This window comes from Grammomys surdaster, unplaced genomic scaffold (genome assembly GCF_004785775.1).
Source record: "Grammomys surdaster isolate TR1022 unplaced genomic scaffold, NIH_TR_1.0 126158, whole genome shotgun sequence".
NCBI classification, from domain to species: Eukaryota; Metazoa; Chordata; class Mammalia; order Rodentia; family Muridae; genus Grammomys; species Grammomys surdaster.
In genome coordinates this window covers 466,444-480,669 of record NW_021620966.1, presented here as the reverse complement: position 1 = coordinate 480,669, position 14,226 = coordinate 466,444, and the positions used below count along the sequence as shown (strand labels likewise).

Below are 14,226 nucleotides of genomic sequence, written 5' to 3'. Positions count from 1 at the left end.
AAGATATTAAGAAAGTAGATAAAGAGACATAAAGAGGTGTGGAAAGTGGTGATTGCAGGGAAAGAGCCCACCCACCTGATTTTATTGTTTACGCTTAGAAAGGCAGGTAGATTCCTGAGTTCAGGGCAGCCTGGGACAGAGTGAATTTTTACCCAGCCAAAATGATGACCTCAGAGTGAGAGCTTACCTAGGAAACTTATTGTCTGTGCTTACAAAGGCAGACAGATCTCTGAATTCATTTGCAATGCTTAAAAAAAAAAATGTACTTGCTGTCTTTTCCTAAGAATCAAGGGACTAAGGCCATAAAATGTTCATTCTTAGGATAATCAAATGGGAACTTAGAATAAATTACAGAATTAATATGTAAATAAAAGACTGGACCAGAGGGAACTGCTTGGAGACTGAAAACATCTTTTCCAAAATTTTTGTAGCAGAATTTCTGACTTTGGTCAGAAAATTGAAGAAGTTTTTGTAGCAGCTTTTCTGACATTAGTCAGAAAATCCATGAGCCATCTAGATAGCTTTTTACAATGTATTTCTCTGGGAAGAAAGGGCTGTCTAGAGCAGAGAGGTGTTTGGAAAAACATCTCAAGCAAAACACATTTCTTCTGTTGCCCCCAAACATCTTTTCCTTGGGACCCCCAACCAAGATGAGCCTGATACTTGGCAAGGGAAATTGGGAGAGGAGAATGGACAGGAACAAGGGGGAATTAGGGGTCGAGAAAGCAGGGGAGATAGAAGAGAAATCAGTGGTGATTGTGGGGCATACATAGGATATATCAGAGACATAGGAACAAAGGGGGTGTGTGTCTCAGGGTGTCAGGGTGCTGGAACTTTTTTTTCTTGCTTTTTTTCTTTATTAGTATTTTAAGTTGACATACAAAGTACTGGGTTTTATTACAGCATCCTCATACATGTGTCATTAGAGTTCTGATTTGTTTCCCTCTGCCCCTTCCCTTTCTTCCTCCAGCTAGTTTCCTCATCTGATTTCCTGTCACATGTATTCTATCACCCTTCCTCCTCATCCTTTTTTTTTATTAGTAACTTATTTTTAAAATGTTAATCAAAGGCTTTATAAGTTTGGTAATGGTCAATAACAAGATGCCCATACAATCAGAAGTGTAACCTAATACCCAAACTAGATACACCAACTATCTTTGACTGGTGGAGACACGCGAACATCTGCCTCCATGTTCTTCTCTCTCTCTCTCTCTCTCTCTCTCTCTCTCTCTCTCTCTCTCTCTCTCTCTCTCCCTCCCTCCCTCCCTCCCTCCCTCCCTCCCTCCCTCCCTCCTTCTCTCTCTCTTTCTCTCTCTTTCTTCCTCCTCCTCCCCTTCCTCCTCCTCCTCCTCCCCTTCCTCCTCTCCTTCCCCTCCTTCTCTTCTTCTCCTCCTCCTCTTCTTACTCCTCCTCTTCCTCTCCTTACTACTCCCACCTTAGCGTCTCCTACATATCACCCTTCCTATTAAAATAAAACTTTTCTCTCAAAATACAATTAGAGAATAATTATACCAATTTGTATCAGTAAGGTTCATGATAGACCTAATACCCAGTCCAACATTTTGTTGACTAACCAGAACCTCTGTTGTCTCCCCTAACAGACTTAGTTCTGAACATGGCTTTTTTCTTGGCTTTAGAATGATTATCAGCTGAAAACCATCCCCTCAAATCTTTTCTCTCAAAGTAAATAGCTGGGATTGGCTATGAGACTATAAGTCTTCAACCCCTTCAGAAATCCAGAATGACTGAGTTAACTGAAATTATGGGACACACAAAGCATAGCTTCTAAAACTTAGCTAGTTTATAGAGACCACTGAACACCTGGACAGTCCCTATATTTCATAACATTGGAGCATCTGATCTTCAGCCTTCTGGCTCAGGATCATCTGACAGACCTAGTGATGCAGAATTATTAAGGGCGGATTATTCTGTTTTCACAGATATAATCAGTCAACTACTCTGCAAGTGTGTCCTTTTCTGGACAGTAATTTGTCTGTGGATGAAAAGAGGCAATTCGGGGTCTCCTCGGTGGCTGCTGGAGTAGAATTTGGAAATACTGGACATCTAGTTGGCTCCAATTTGTAAACCACAGGATGAGTATTCAGTGGGCATGAGACATTGAGAACATTCTACCACACTATAATAAACCTTGGTGTAGATCACCTCCTTTTCTGTAGATTGAAGCCAGAGAGCACAATGAGTACAAGAAATCCTGAAAGAAAGAGATGTGGTGGAACCGTAAATTCTAGACAAACCCAGAAGCGAACTCGGGAAACAACTTCAACCCCTGAGATTTCCTTGGAAGCAGAACCCATAGAACTTGTGGAAACTGTTGGAGATGAAATTGTGGACCTCACCTGTGAATCTTTAGAGCCTGTGGTTGTGGACCTGACTCACAATGATTCTGTTGTGATTGTTGAAGAAAGGAGAAGGCCAAGGAGAAATGGGAGGATGTTGCGCCAAGACCATGTGGACAGCTGTGTGGTGAGCAGTGATGTTGAGGAACTGTCTAGGGACAAAGATGTGTACGTGACTACCCATACTCCTCGAAGCACCAAGGATGATGGAGCTACTGGACTCAGGACCTCGGGTACTGTCAGCTGTCCGATCTGCATGGATGGATACTCTGAGATTGTGCAGAATGGGCGTCTCATTGTTTCTACAGAATGTGGCCACATCTTCTGTAGCCAGTGCCTCCGTGATTCCCTTAAGAATGCTAACACTTGCCCAACTTGTAGGAAAAAGATCAACCATAAACGATACCACCCCATTTATATATGAAATGTTCACAACTGCTCAGGATAGACCAATGGACAGACAGCCGGGCTGGCTTTTCTGCATGGTATCTGTCTCCAGTTTCCTGAGCTCAAAAAGACTTTCAAAAATCAATGTCTGATGTAAAACTGGTCTTTTGTTTTCCAACCCCTTAGATACTTTTGTTATCTCCAGAGTGATTCTTTGGAGAATGATCCAGGGATCCTCCCAGATAAGATCAGCATCTCTGCCCCTCTGGGTGGTCTAAGCCCAGGGTAGGAAAAAAGGAGTCCGGCATATTGGAGTTAAGTACCACGGCCCCAGCCTTTATGGAGCTTACACTGGCCAAGAAGTGTTTCCTTTTTGGGAAAGTTTGTCCCAGATCTTGTGGGTGCAGAACCTTCCCAAGGCACCTGGCAGTTAGCTATTATACCTGCCAAACAGTGACCTGGCCAGACAGTCCAAATAGCCCAAGGATACCAGTACATAAATTGCCCATGAAAAGCCTAGCATGTGGTCTTTTAGTTTTCCTTCCCATGAGAGCAGAGGTGACCTATATGATTCTGCCTGAAACTTATCATTGATGTGCAGTGTTTTCTGCAAATCAAGAGACTCTGCAGGGCATTCCTGTTTCCTAAGAATGAGAAAGTGCAATAAAGCCTGTTCTTCACCTGCTCTTCAGCATCTGGAATATGTAGCACTGCTAGTATCCTCAGTCCAGTGTTGCCTATGGGAGCAGTGCCCATCCCACCCCATCTCTGTTCACCAACTGTTCTTAGGAACCCTACCCATGCTCCAAAGTTCTTTGCCTGACACAGAACATTCAAGGCTAATAGGACAAGCAAGTGTTTGGGTGTCCCCTCCTTTCTGCTAAGATGTGTCCTGTGTTGTCTAAAATGCCCTCCAAACCCTCAGTTTTTCAGTTCCCTATTCCTAATGTCTGCCTAAGCATAGATATCAGGAGGTGGTAGCAGTAACAGTGGCCTTATCAGCTGTTCACTTCTCCAAGTCACTGTTGCCCATGTTTCAGAGCTGTTGTCCTACTCAACCTACTACTGCCCTGGCTTTCCCACACCCCTTGAATAGATGGTTATTTCCAAAGCTGCTCTTCTAGACGGTTGAGCTTTGATCCTCTGGGCTTTTGACTGCTCAATAGGTTTTGGTCGGCAAAGCATGGTGCCTCTTTCTCCCAGTGGGACCACATAACAATCTCTGCTCCACTCTATATGTGTGAGAGCTTTTGGTGCTCTCAGAGACAGTGAGGTGGTAAATTGCCCCTGGGGACACCAGGCACAGGATGGCTTGTAGAGGATAGGCCTTGAATACCAGCCTGCCTCCACCTCCAGACGACTTCCTCAGAGGGCTTCAAGCCAAACCAATAGCCTTTTTGTGTGAAACATCTTTGAGGTGGGAAAGGGACCACTGGAGCTTTGCTAGCAATAACTGACTTTCAGTTTACTGTTCTGAAGGAGCAGGGACTCATCACAGAATTCACTTTAAAGGGAGCTGAAGGAGTGTCCCTCCTCTATGTGAAAATAAAATAGTTTTATTCTTCATTCTGACTTTTTAACTGTTTGACTTCAGTTAGTTTGAATGAGAGTAATAAGTTTTTTTACATGGACTCAGAGGGTAACAGCATTAACTCTCATCATTGTGATGTGTGGTATGTGCCCTCCCACTGGATGTCACAGCCATTGAGTTCCCCATGGGCCTCACGGACTTGGTCTTGTTAGTTCTAATGATAGCCAGACTTCAAGGAGACAAGGCAACCATGCAGCCAGTTCATTGGTAAATATGGTGACACCAACTAAAAAATTCGTTTTCTCCTTAAAGATGGTTTATGAAGTTGATCATAAAAGTTCTATTACTTCATCCTAAATTAAATTGAGAAAAAGATGTGTTTAGTTCTTCTAATCAGAAACTGTATTAATAGGAAAAGGTTGGTATAGAAAAGATTTTCTTTCCTTTTTCCTTAATGTATATAGTTTAACTCTTTTCTTTGTTACATTTAAACTATGCTGATGGGTATCAGTCTGTTTTGGACTAGTATTAAAGATGGAAATAAAACAAAAGAAAAAAAGAAAAGAGACAATTCTTGCCTAGTGGCTGTCTCACCACAACTGGAGTAACTCCAAAGATGCTCAATTTCTTCTTAGAATTCAAGACAGGAAGCTGTCAGGAGCAGACAAGTCTCTAATCAAAATGAACATTAATACAGAAATGTTTGTAACGTCAATTCTGTGGACTTCTGACGTTTTGAAAACCAACTATCCATGTAAGGCAATCTGGACTGTTGTCTGTTAACTCCGCTCAGCTATTTCTAAATAAGACATAGAAAATACTCTATCATCAATAAACTCAGAGACATGAATTTGCTATAGGCCCTTAACTCACAGGCTAACCATCTTGAATCAGTTAAAAGAGTTAAAGAAGGAGTGGATCTAAAGCCTTGTATTCCTAAATGTGTTATATAGGCACAATGACTGTGAGAGTAACAATATTAATGTCACTTTTATATCAATAAGACACTCGTACCAATGAAAACTTTAAACTTGAAATCAAAGTAAATTTTGTACCATTTAAGAAATTATAACTTCAGCTTAATAACAATTATACAGATTTCTATCAATACTTTATGGCTATGCAATAAATCCTAGCTATTCCTCCCTGTTCCAACAAAACCACTACTTTTCCCTAGAAAGACAGTCCAATATTAACCACCTCAGTCCCCAAGCCCAGGGAATAGGGGCACCGACTCTTTATTAACTTCTTCAAGCTGGTTACAGGTGTTGAGATGGTAGAAGAGAGGCGGGGGCGGGGGGTGGGAGGGAAGAGTAAATTGGTAAGTCTCTGACATCTGTGTCTTCACTGCACCTGTGCTGGAACTTTTAACAGTGGGAGATATGGATCCTGATATGGCCACTTTCTGTAGCCAGGTAGGACTCCTAGTGGAGAGATAAGGACAGCAACCCAACTGCAAAACCCTCGACCTAAAGTGCATCCTGCCTACAAGTTGTGCAAGGGCAAAAACAGAGCAGAGATGGAGGGAATGGCAAACTAATGACTGACCCAAATTGAGACCCATCCCATGAGCAAGAACCAATCCCTGACACTATTAATGATACTCTGTTATGCTTTACAGACAGGATCCTAGTATAACTTTCCTATAAGAAGCTCCACCCAACAGCTGATCCAAATAGATGCTGAGACCCACAGCCAAATATTAGATGGAGCTTGGGGAGTCTTGTGGAAGAATCAGGAAATGTATTGAGGGACCAGAAGAGGATAGGGACTCCACAGAATATCAACAGTGTCAACTAACTTGGACCCTTGGTGCCACCCAGAGACTGAACTACCGACCAAAAACCAAGCATGGACTAGACCTAGGTCCCCTGCATATATGTAGCAGATGTGCATCTTAGACTTCATGTAGGTCCTCCAACAACTGAACAGGGAATATCCCTGGATTTGTTGCCTGCCTGTGGACCCCATTCCCCTAACTGGGCTACCTTGTCTAGTCTACCTTTAGGTTTTTGGAGAGATGATGTGCCTAGTCATTGAGTGCAGTAAGTGATATGCTACAGTTGTGTAGTTTTGTGTGTGTGTGTGTGTGTGTGTGTGTGTGTGTGTGATACACAGGGGTTTCCCCCTTTTCAGAGAAGAAGGAGAAGGGGTAATGGAGGGAGGATCTGTGAGGGGGGACTGGGAGGAGGGGTGTGCTGATATTGAGATGTAAAGTGAATAAATCAATTAATTAAAAAGAAAAGAATTATCATGATTATGGTGTCTCTTTACATCAATAGATCACTGGCTAGGACAGTTGTAATATATTTTCATTGTCTACTTGCCATTTGAAGAACATTTAGGGTGTTTGTATTTCCTAGCTATTATAACTATAGCTGCAATGAACTGTAAGACACCGGACTGAACCCTTGGTGAGTGATACTTCGAGATGTCCCCGAGTGAGACACTGAGATGCAGATAGGTGCAAAGGCAAAAGGTTATTTTCCAGCATGTCGGGGTTGACCTTCAGTTAGTCCCTCAAGGTGTCCCCAAATGGCTATTACAAGCAGTTTTTATGCTTTTTAGGGACACAGGTTATATCAGCAAGGTTACAGTTCAAACTTATTGGCTAGGCATATTGGCCTTTAAATCTATTGGCTAGCAAGCATGACATGCATTTGAACCCTACCTGGGACTTTCCAGAGGGTCAGGTTGCTATCAGTCAGTACATTCTGAGAATTTTTTACTCAAGAATGTTCCTGTAAGTGGAGAATGGAAGTTGGCATAGCCTTGGCCCCAGGTGGGAAGGGGAAGCTGTAAGGAGGATGTGGGACTGGAAAAGCCCTTAGGGTCCCTCAGAACACAGCTAAGAAAGTATATGTGGAGTAGGATGTCAAGACCTTTGAGCATATGACAAGGAGCTGAGTTATAAAGGTAAATCTACTTTTAGGATTTTGGAGAATTCCTCATCTTGGCTTCTATAATAGCTTTACTAGTCTGTCCCCCTTTCCCCACCTCCTCATTAATATTTCTTGTCAGTTGTCTTATTGATTTTAACCACTATGACTGGGGTAAGATGAAGTCTCAAGTCTATTTTAATTTATAGTTCCATAATGGCTAAGAGTATCTGATTTTATTCTACGTATGTAACCTTTTTGAAAATTAATTATTTGTAGCTCTTATCCCTCATTAAAGAATTGCAGCAGAGTGCAGCTACTATAGTGATCCACACCTAGTCAAACTGTAAAGAGTAAGTGACCATAGAATGAGTGCTCAACCACAACTGAAAATTCTATAATACAACCCCTATATCTAGGACTCAGAGAAAATCACGAGATGGAAATATTATAATAGCTTAAGGACTAGGATACTTGAAGGTAGACAGTATCTTCTACTTATTAAAGGAAAGCTGTGCCTGTGAAATCTCAGCAATAAAGTTGCCTAAACAAGACCTATGTAATGATAACACCAGATGGCATGCCAACATGAATAGGGTAAATTTCATAAGGTCTCACACCTACTACAGGGGTTCTGAGAGAGGGAGCATCAGTTTTCTCCCAGGAGGAGCTTCCTGATAGGTTATCTAAAACTGAGGGCTCAGCCCTAAGCACATGCACTCACAAGCAACAATAAATGGACTGAGTGAGATATATGAAGAAGTTGTAAATTTGAGAGTGAGTAGGAGTGCATATGAAGGATGGAAGGCAGAGAATATGGGGTGGGAATAATGTAAGAAAATAAGGCAAATATACTACTCTTGTGTGAAATTCTAAAAAGAAAATTAAAGTTAAAAGTTAAAACAATGGGTGTGACCTTAGCCAAAATGCCCAATAGTGAGGAGGTGGATCCTGAGGAGATAACCTCAGGGGCTACAGTAGAGGGATGGGGCACAAACCCATCTTCAGTTTTATTGACCCAGAATTGTTCCTGTCTAAAAGAAATGTAGGGACAAAAGTGAAGCAGAGACTGAAGGAAAGGCAGCTCAGTGAACAGCCTAACTTGGAATCCATACCATGGGTGGGCACCAAAACCTGACACTATTACTGATGCCATATTGTGCTTTCAGATAGGAGGCTAGTATTTCTGTCCTCTGAGAGGCCTTACAGGGAGCTAATTGAGACAGATGCATATACTTACAGCCAAGCATTGGACTGAGGTCAGGGACACCATTGAAAGTTAGGGGAAGGATTGAAGACGCTGAAAGGGATGACAACCCCATAGGAATTCCAAAAATGTCAATTAACCTGGACCCCTGGGAGCTCTCAGAGACTACACCATCAACCAAAGAGCATACATAGGCTGGTCCAAGGCTCCCTGGCACATATTTAGTAGAGAACTGTCTCTTCTGCCCTCAATGGGAGAGGATGTGCCTAATCCTGTAGAGACTTGATACCCCAGGGAAGGGGAATATCCAGAGTGAGGCAGCACCCTCTCATAGGAAAGGGTAGGGAGGATGGGGTAAAGAACTCTGGGAGGGGAACTTTGAAGGGCGGCAAGATTTAGGTTGTAAATAAATAAAATTAATTAAAAATGATGAAAGAAGACAATATAAAGGTCACAACACAAGGAGACAATAAGTACTCTTATTGAACATGATATAATTCAATACATGAGACCCTAAATGTTCAGTAATGTAATTCTATACATTAGACTATTGAAGTATACTGTGTGGAGGTATGTCTCTCTCTATTCAATTGTTAATTCAGAGAGCTAAATGCTGGTAGGATCTTGGTATTATTATTTCTATGGTCCACCATTAGTCTCATATCTTGTAAATAATTGGTCTTCCTGACCTGCCTAAGGCAATCTAGATTTGTAGTTGATAGGCTATAATAAAAAAAAAACTGATGGCCAATATCTGAGCAGGAAGTTGAAGGCAGAACTTCCAGAGAGAGAGACGATGGGAGGAGAGGCAGATACGGGAGATTCAGCTAGTGGAGTAGATGAACTGATGGACCAGAGTGGAGCAGAGAGGTAGACCTGGCCACATGGCAGGATGTCCTGCCAGTATTAGTCAAGTTAAGTTAGATGAGCCAGCTTGAAGATTGCCCAAGCTGAAAGACCTAAACTTTAAAATATTAAAAAAATCTTTGTGTCATTATTTATATTGCAGGTCTGAGATAGTCCCACTATATGAGGCCCTAAATACTCAATGATATGATTCTATACATGAGACACTAAAGGTTCAATAATAGGACTCTATACATGAGAGCCTAAATGTTCGGTAATAAGATTCTGTACATGAGATCCTTAATGTTCAATTATACAATGCTACATATGAGATTCTAGATATTCAATGATATGACTCTATACATGAGATCCTTAATGTTCAATATGAGTCTGTACATAAGACCCTAAATGGTCAATGATATTATTCTATATATGAGACCCTGAATGATCCTCCAGAAAACATTTTAACTGATAAATATTTTCAATAAAGTTTCTGGATACAAAATTTACACAAAAAAATCAATGACCTTCCTATATACTGATACTTGGCATGCTGAGGGAAAAAAAACAAGGAAGCAATCCAATTTATAATTGCCTCAAAAATAACCTGTAATGAGACAAGAAAGTTAAAGGCATCTACAAAGAAAAGTTTAAAATATTCAAAAGGGAAACTCCAATGCTTATTTAATCAATACTATAAAAATCTTGTGTGAAAATTAATCTACAGATTGAATGCAATTATCATAAAAATATCAACATCATTTCACTTGGAAAATGGTCTCACTGCTGTGTTAAACTGTTTCTGGAAAATAGAGAGAAAATTCCCTAATGTTGGTAGGATAGGAATCCAGATGTAAAGTCTGATCAGTTAGTGACGAATGTGGGCCTTGATCTCTATGAGAGTCCAATGGGAAGATAATATTTTATATGAATTAGGGAGAGGCAGATGGCAGATTTTTCATCCAAAGCCCACTAGGAGCCAGTTTTGACTATTCTTACACAAATAGAAAGTGTATATTCTTGGTAGCCAGTGCTTCAATCTAAAAATCAGATCTCTGCTGCAAGAAACTCTTATTCTGTAGAGATGATGCATTTCCATTTACTGGGCTCTCCACAGAAAAGAAATTGTAACTTTATAAATAGATTGAAGTAAAATGGAAAGAATGAGTTGCTTCTTAAAAGTAAGATTTAAAAAAAAAAAAAGGTGTGTGTGGAAAGTCAGAACTGTAAAAGCCAGTATTTAATTAAGTGTAGATACCTTTCAGCTGATTCTTAAGAATTTAACTGATATTAATGGCTTTTTGACTTTGTGTATAGCTGTTTATTCCCTATTTCCACCCTCAGTGTAATTATTTCTGTATGAATTGACTGTGTTTGCAGAAAATGCTGATACTAAGATATATACCATGTATAGAATTTAAGCACAAAAAGGCTTAGAAAAAAACTGTGTACATGTTCTGAAGTCATAGAACATGGGAAATGGTTAAGTTTCCTAAATTACTCACGAGCTCAGTCATATCAGCATAAAATGGATCTATCAGAGACATGTCAACATGATGCACCAGAAAAAGGCACTCTTTGCCCCCAGCTACACATGTGGAATTTGGGAAAGCATTTGGATCCAGCCCTTCTTGGCAGTGGACAGAAATAAGACTCACTGGCAGCACTATAATTCATAGAAACACATAGCCGCGTTTCAAGCCTCAGTACCACGGCAGAGCTTGAAATAGCTCTAAATTTTGAGCTTATTCTTTCTCAATAGTGGTCTAAAATCAGTCCCAATACTGGTCCTGAAACTCAGAAATAATTATGACTCCCTGAATCTTCTTGGCAGGTCTGTTCACCTTGGTGCTGAGAAGGGCTGTATAAATAAAGATACTCATTTTCTTTTTCCTCAAAAATTGAACTGGCAGAACCGTCAGTCTAATAATTTACCCAGTGACCTGTGAGAGTCTTCCATGGACTCAAAGGAAGCCACATTTACTCACACATCCAATGGTAGGTCCACTCTCTACAGTTACTGAAGTGGATCTTCATCCCAGAACAGCTACCAGAGACCCTGGTAATAGCTGTGTTAGTCACACTTTTCTTCACTGTGACTAAATACTAAAATATTTTAAAGGATGAGTTTTGAATTTATTTATAGTTTCAGAGGGTTTAGTCCATTGTAGTAGGAAGAACATGGAAGAACAGATAAGCCTGACGTCATAGAAAGCTGGGGGGAGAAAATGTCGGCACTAGCCCTCTTATTTTTTCTGGCCTCACAATCAATGGACAATGCTACTCATATCCATTTACCTGTCTGGAAATGTTTTCATACATGTCTACTAATCTTAGGTGCTTCTGATTCTAATTAAATTTAAAGCCAAAGTTAATCATTTCTGATTCCTAAGAGGCTCGTGAACATCTCCTAACATAAAATATTTTCAGTACATCTTCAGTAGTCCTCAGAGTCTCAGAGTCTTAATAAATTCAGCAGAGCAGTTGAACTCACAGAATTACAGTTCATGCAACAGATCCTCTGTGTGGTTTTATATCGACAGTTGAATGGCTCTTGAATTTAGGACAACATTTAATCTGAATGTAAACAAAACAGCTTGCCTGGCTGCACTAGTTGAGATGTTTGCTTTCATTCTTTCTAGATTATTTCATAAAATATTGGTGGTGATGTAGCAGAATTTTCCCCCTAATTGATTGAATAATAAAGACGACAAAAAGCCAATCATCGTGTGAGGAGGAGGCAGGGCTTCCAGGTCCTGGGAGGAAGGGGAACATAGGAGAAAGGAAGCTCCGTTTTGAACAGGGGAATGAGGCAGACAATATGTAGGTGGGGTACTGTTAGTTCGAGTGGCAGAATCTACCAGGATCTGCCACTAGAAGATTTCTAACAGAATTTTGGGCTTGCTCTTCCTTCTCCAGAGCCATGAGGCACCAGTCAGGGGTGAAAAAAATTTTATATATATATATATATATATATATATATATATATACACACACACATATATATATACGTGTATATATATATATATATATTCTCCCAAAATATTACCTGCTTATTTCATATAATATTACTGTATTTCACATAATATTACTGTATTGTGTTTTCAGGACTGAACATGTATCACTGAACAATCAATTGCTGTACCCTTCCCTAAGACCACCTCCCCAGCCTTCAGCTTTATTTATATGCCTATAGCTCTTTGTATAAGATTGAGGTCTGCAAGTCTGCAGAGTCCCAGAGGCGTTCCATGCTGGTGGGTCCCACAAACACGAATAAGTCCGGAGTTCCTAAAAGCTGAAATCTTCAGCAATGGCAGGCCCAAATGATACGAGAAGTCTGTGAATTTCTAAAGAGTTTTATTGCCATGGTGTAGTAGTTGGATCTGAATGTGCGCCCCCAGTTCAGCCAGGGGAGAGCTGGCTTAAATAGAGGAGGGGAATAAGAGTCTGGGAAAAGGAACAACTTAATTGAGCTATGCCCCCTGGCCTTTAGGTAACTCATGAATATGGAAATCTCTTGAGGCTGAAGCCTGTTAGCACACCCTCTCTAGCCAAAGGTAACTGCAAGGTACAGATAAATGGAGATGTGATCCTGTGTAGGAGCCTGGATTCTAGGGGCGTGGCCAAGCACCTGCCGTTTCTCCAATGGGAGTCAGGGTTCGAAGGCCAATGCCCACCCAAGAATCAAGACATCCTTCCACAGCCCGACAATATAATGGTATATAACTGATCCCCAAATTTCTACCAGAGAACTTCTACAGCTGATAAACAACTTCAGAAAAGTGGCTGGATATAAAATTAACTCAAACAAGTCAGTAGACTTCATTTATGCAAATTATAAGCAGACTGGGAAAGAAAATAAAGAACACTATTCATAATAGTCACAAATAATATAAAATATCTTGGTGTAACTCTAACCAAACAAGTAAAAGATCTGTATAGCAAGAACTTCAAGTCTCTCAAGAAAGAAATCAAAAGAAGACCTCAGAAAATGGAAAGATCTATGCTCATGGATTGGAAGGATTAACACAGTAAAAATGGACATCCTACCAAAAGCAATCTACAGGTTCAATGCAGTACCCATCAAAATTCCAACACAATTTTTCAAAGATATTGAAAGAACAGTTCTCAGTTGCATAGGGAAAAACAAAACAAAAAAACAGGATAGAGAAAACAATTCTCTTTTTTTCCAGATTAAAAACTTTATTCAAGTACAGACTAGAAAAATATCTGAAATTTATGTTAGAGGTAAAGTATACAAACAGATGTTAGGAAGGCAACTTCAATAGGAGAAGCACCTACAATGCACTTGAAAGGAATACATTCAAGAGAATTATTGTACAGTATGATGACTGTAGTTAATATCAATGTACTTTTGAAATTGTAGAGAGAATAGATAGTAAGTGTTCTATTAACAATGACTATGTTAGATGTGCATATGTCAATAATTTAGTTTAGTCATTCTACATTTCATATATATTTGCCTACCTAGCATGAGGGATGCTTGGTCACACAGTTTGTGAATGTGGGACCATCCTGCCCTGCATAGAAAACTCAAAGTCAGGGTGAACAAATGTGATAACTCTGATGACAGTCTATCTACAGACAAGCAAAACCCAAATACATATCACAAACATATTTAAAGACCCTATGTTATTTATCCTAAGTATATATAATTTTAATGTGTCTACAAAATGAAAATAATATTAATAATAATATTGAAAATTGTTAGTAATAAAATTACAGTACTTTGAATACTTCAATGAAAAATACTTCTTTTAAGAAACAGAAGCCTTGCCGGGCAGTGGTGGTGCACGCCTTTAATCCCAGCACTTGGGAGGCAGAGGCAGGTGGAATTTTGAGTTCGAGGCCAGCCTGGTCTATGGAGTGAGTTCCAGGACAGCCAGGGCTACACAGAGAAACCCTGTCTCAACAAACCAAACCAAACCAAACCAAACCAAACCCAAACCCAAACCCAAACCCAAACCCAAACCCAAACCCAAACCCAAACCCAAACCC

At 40.2% G+C, this 14,226-nt stretch overlaps 1 pseudogene across 1 annotated transcript; it reads left to right on the top strand.

Moving 5' to 3' along the window:
• The first annotated feature begins 2,048 nt into the window (after positions 1 to 2,048).
• Positions 2,049 to 4,818, top strand: LOC114612444 (annotated as a pseudogene). Its single transcript, XR_003710017.1, has one exon. The product of XR_003710017.1 is annotated as an E3 ubiquitin-protein ligase RNF4 pseudogene (transcript).
• Positions 4,819 to 14,226: the final 9,408 nt, after the last annotated feature.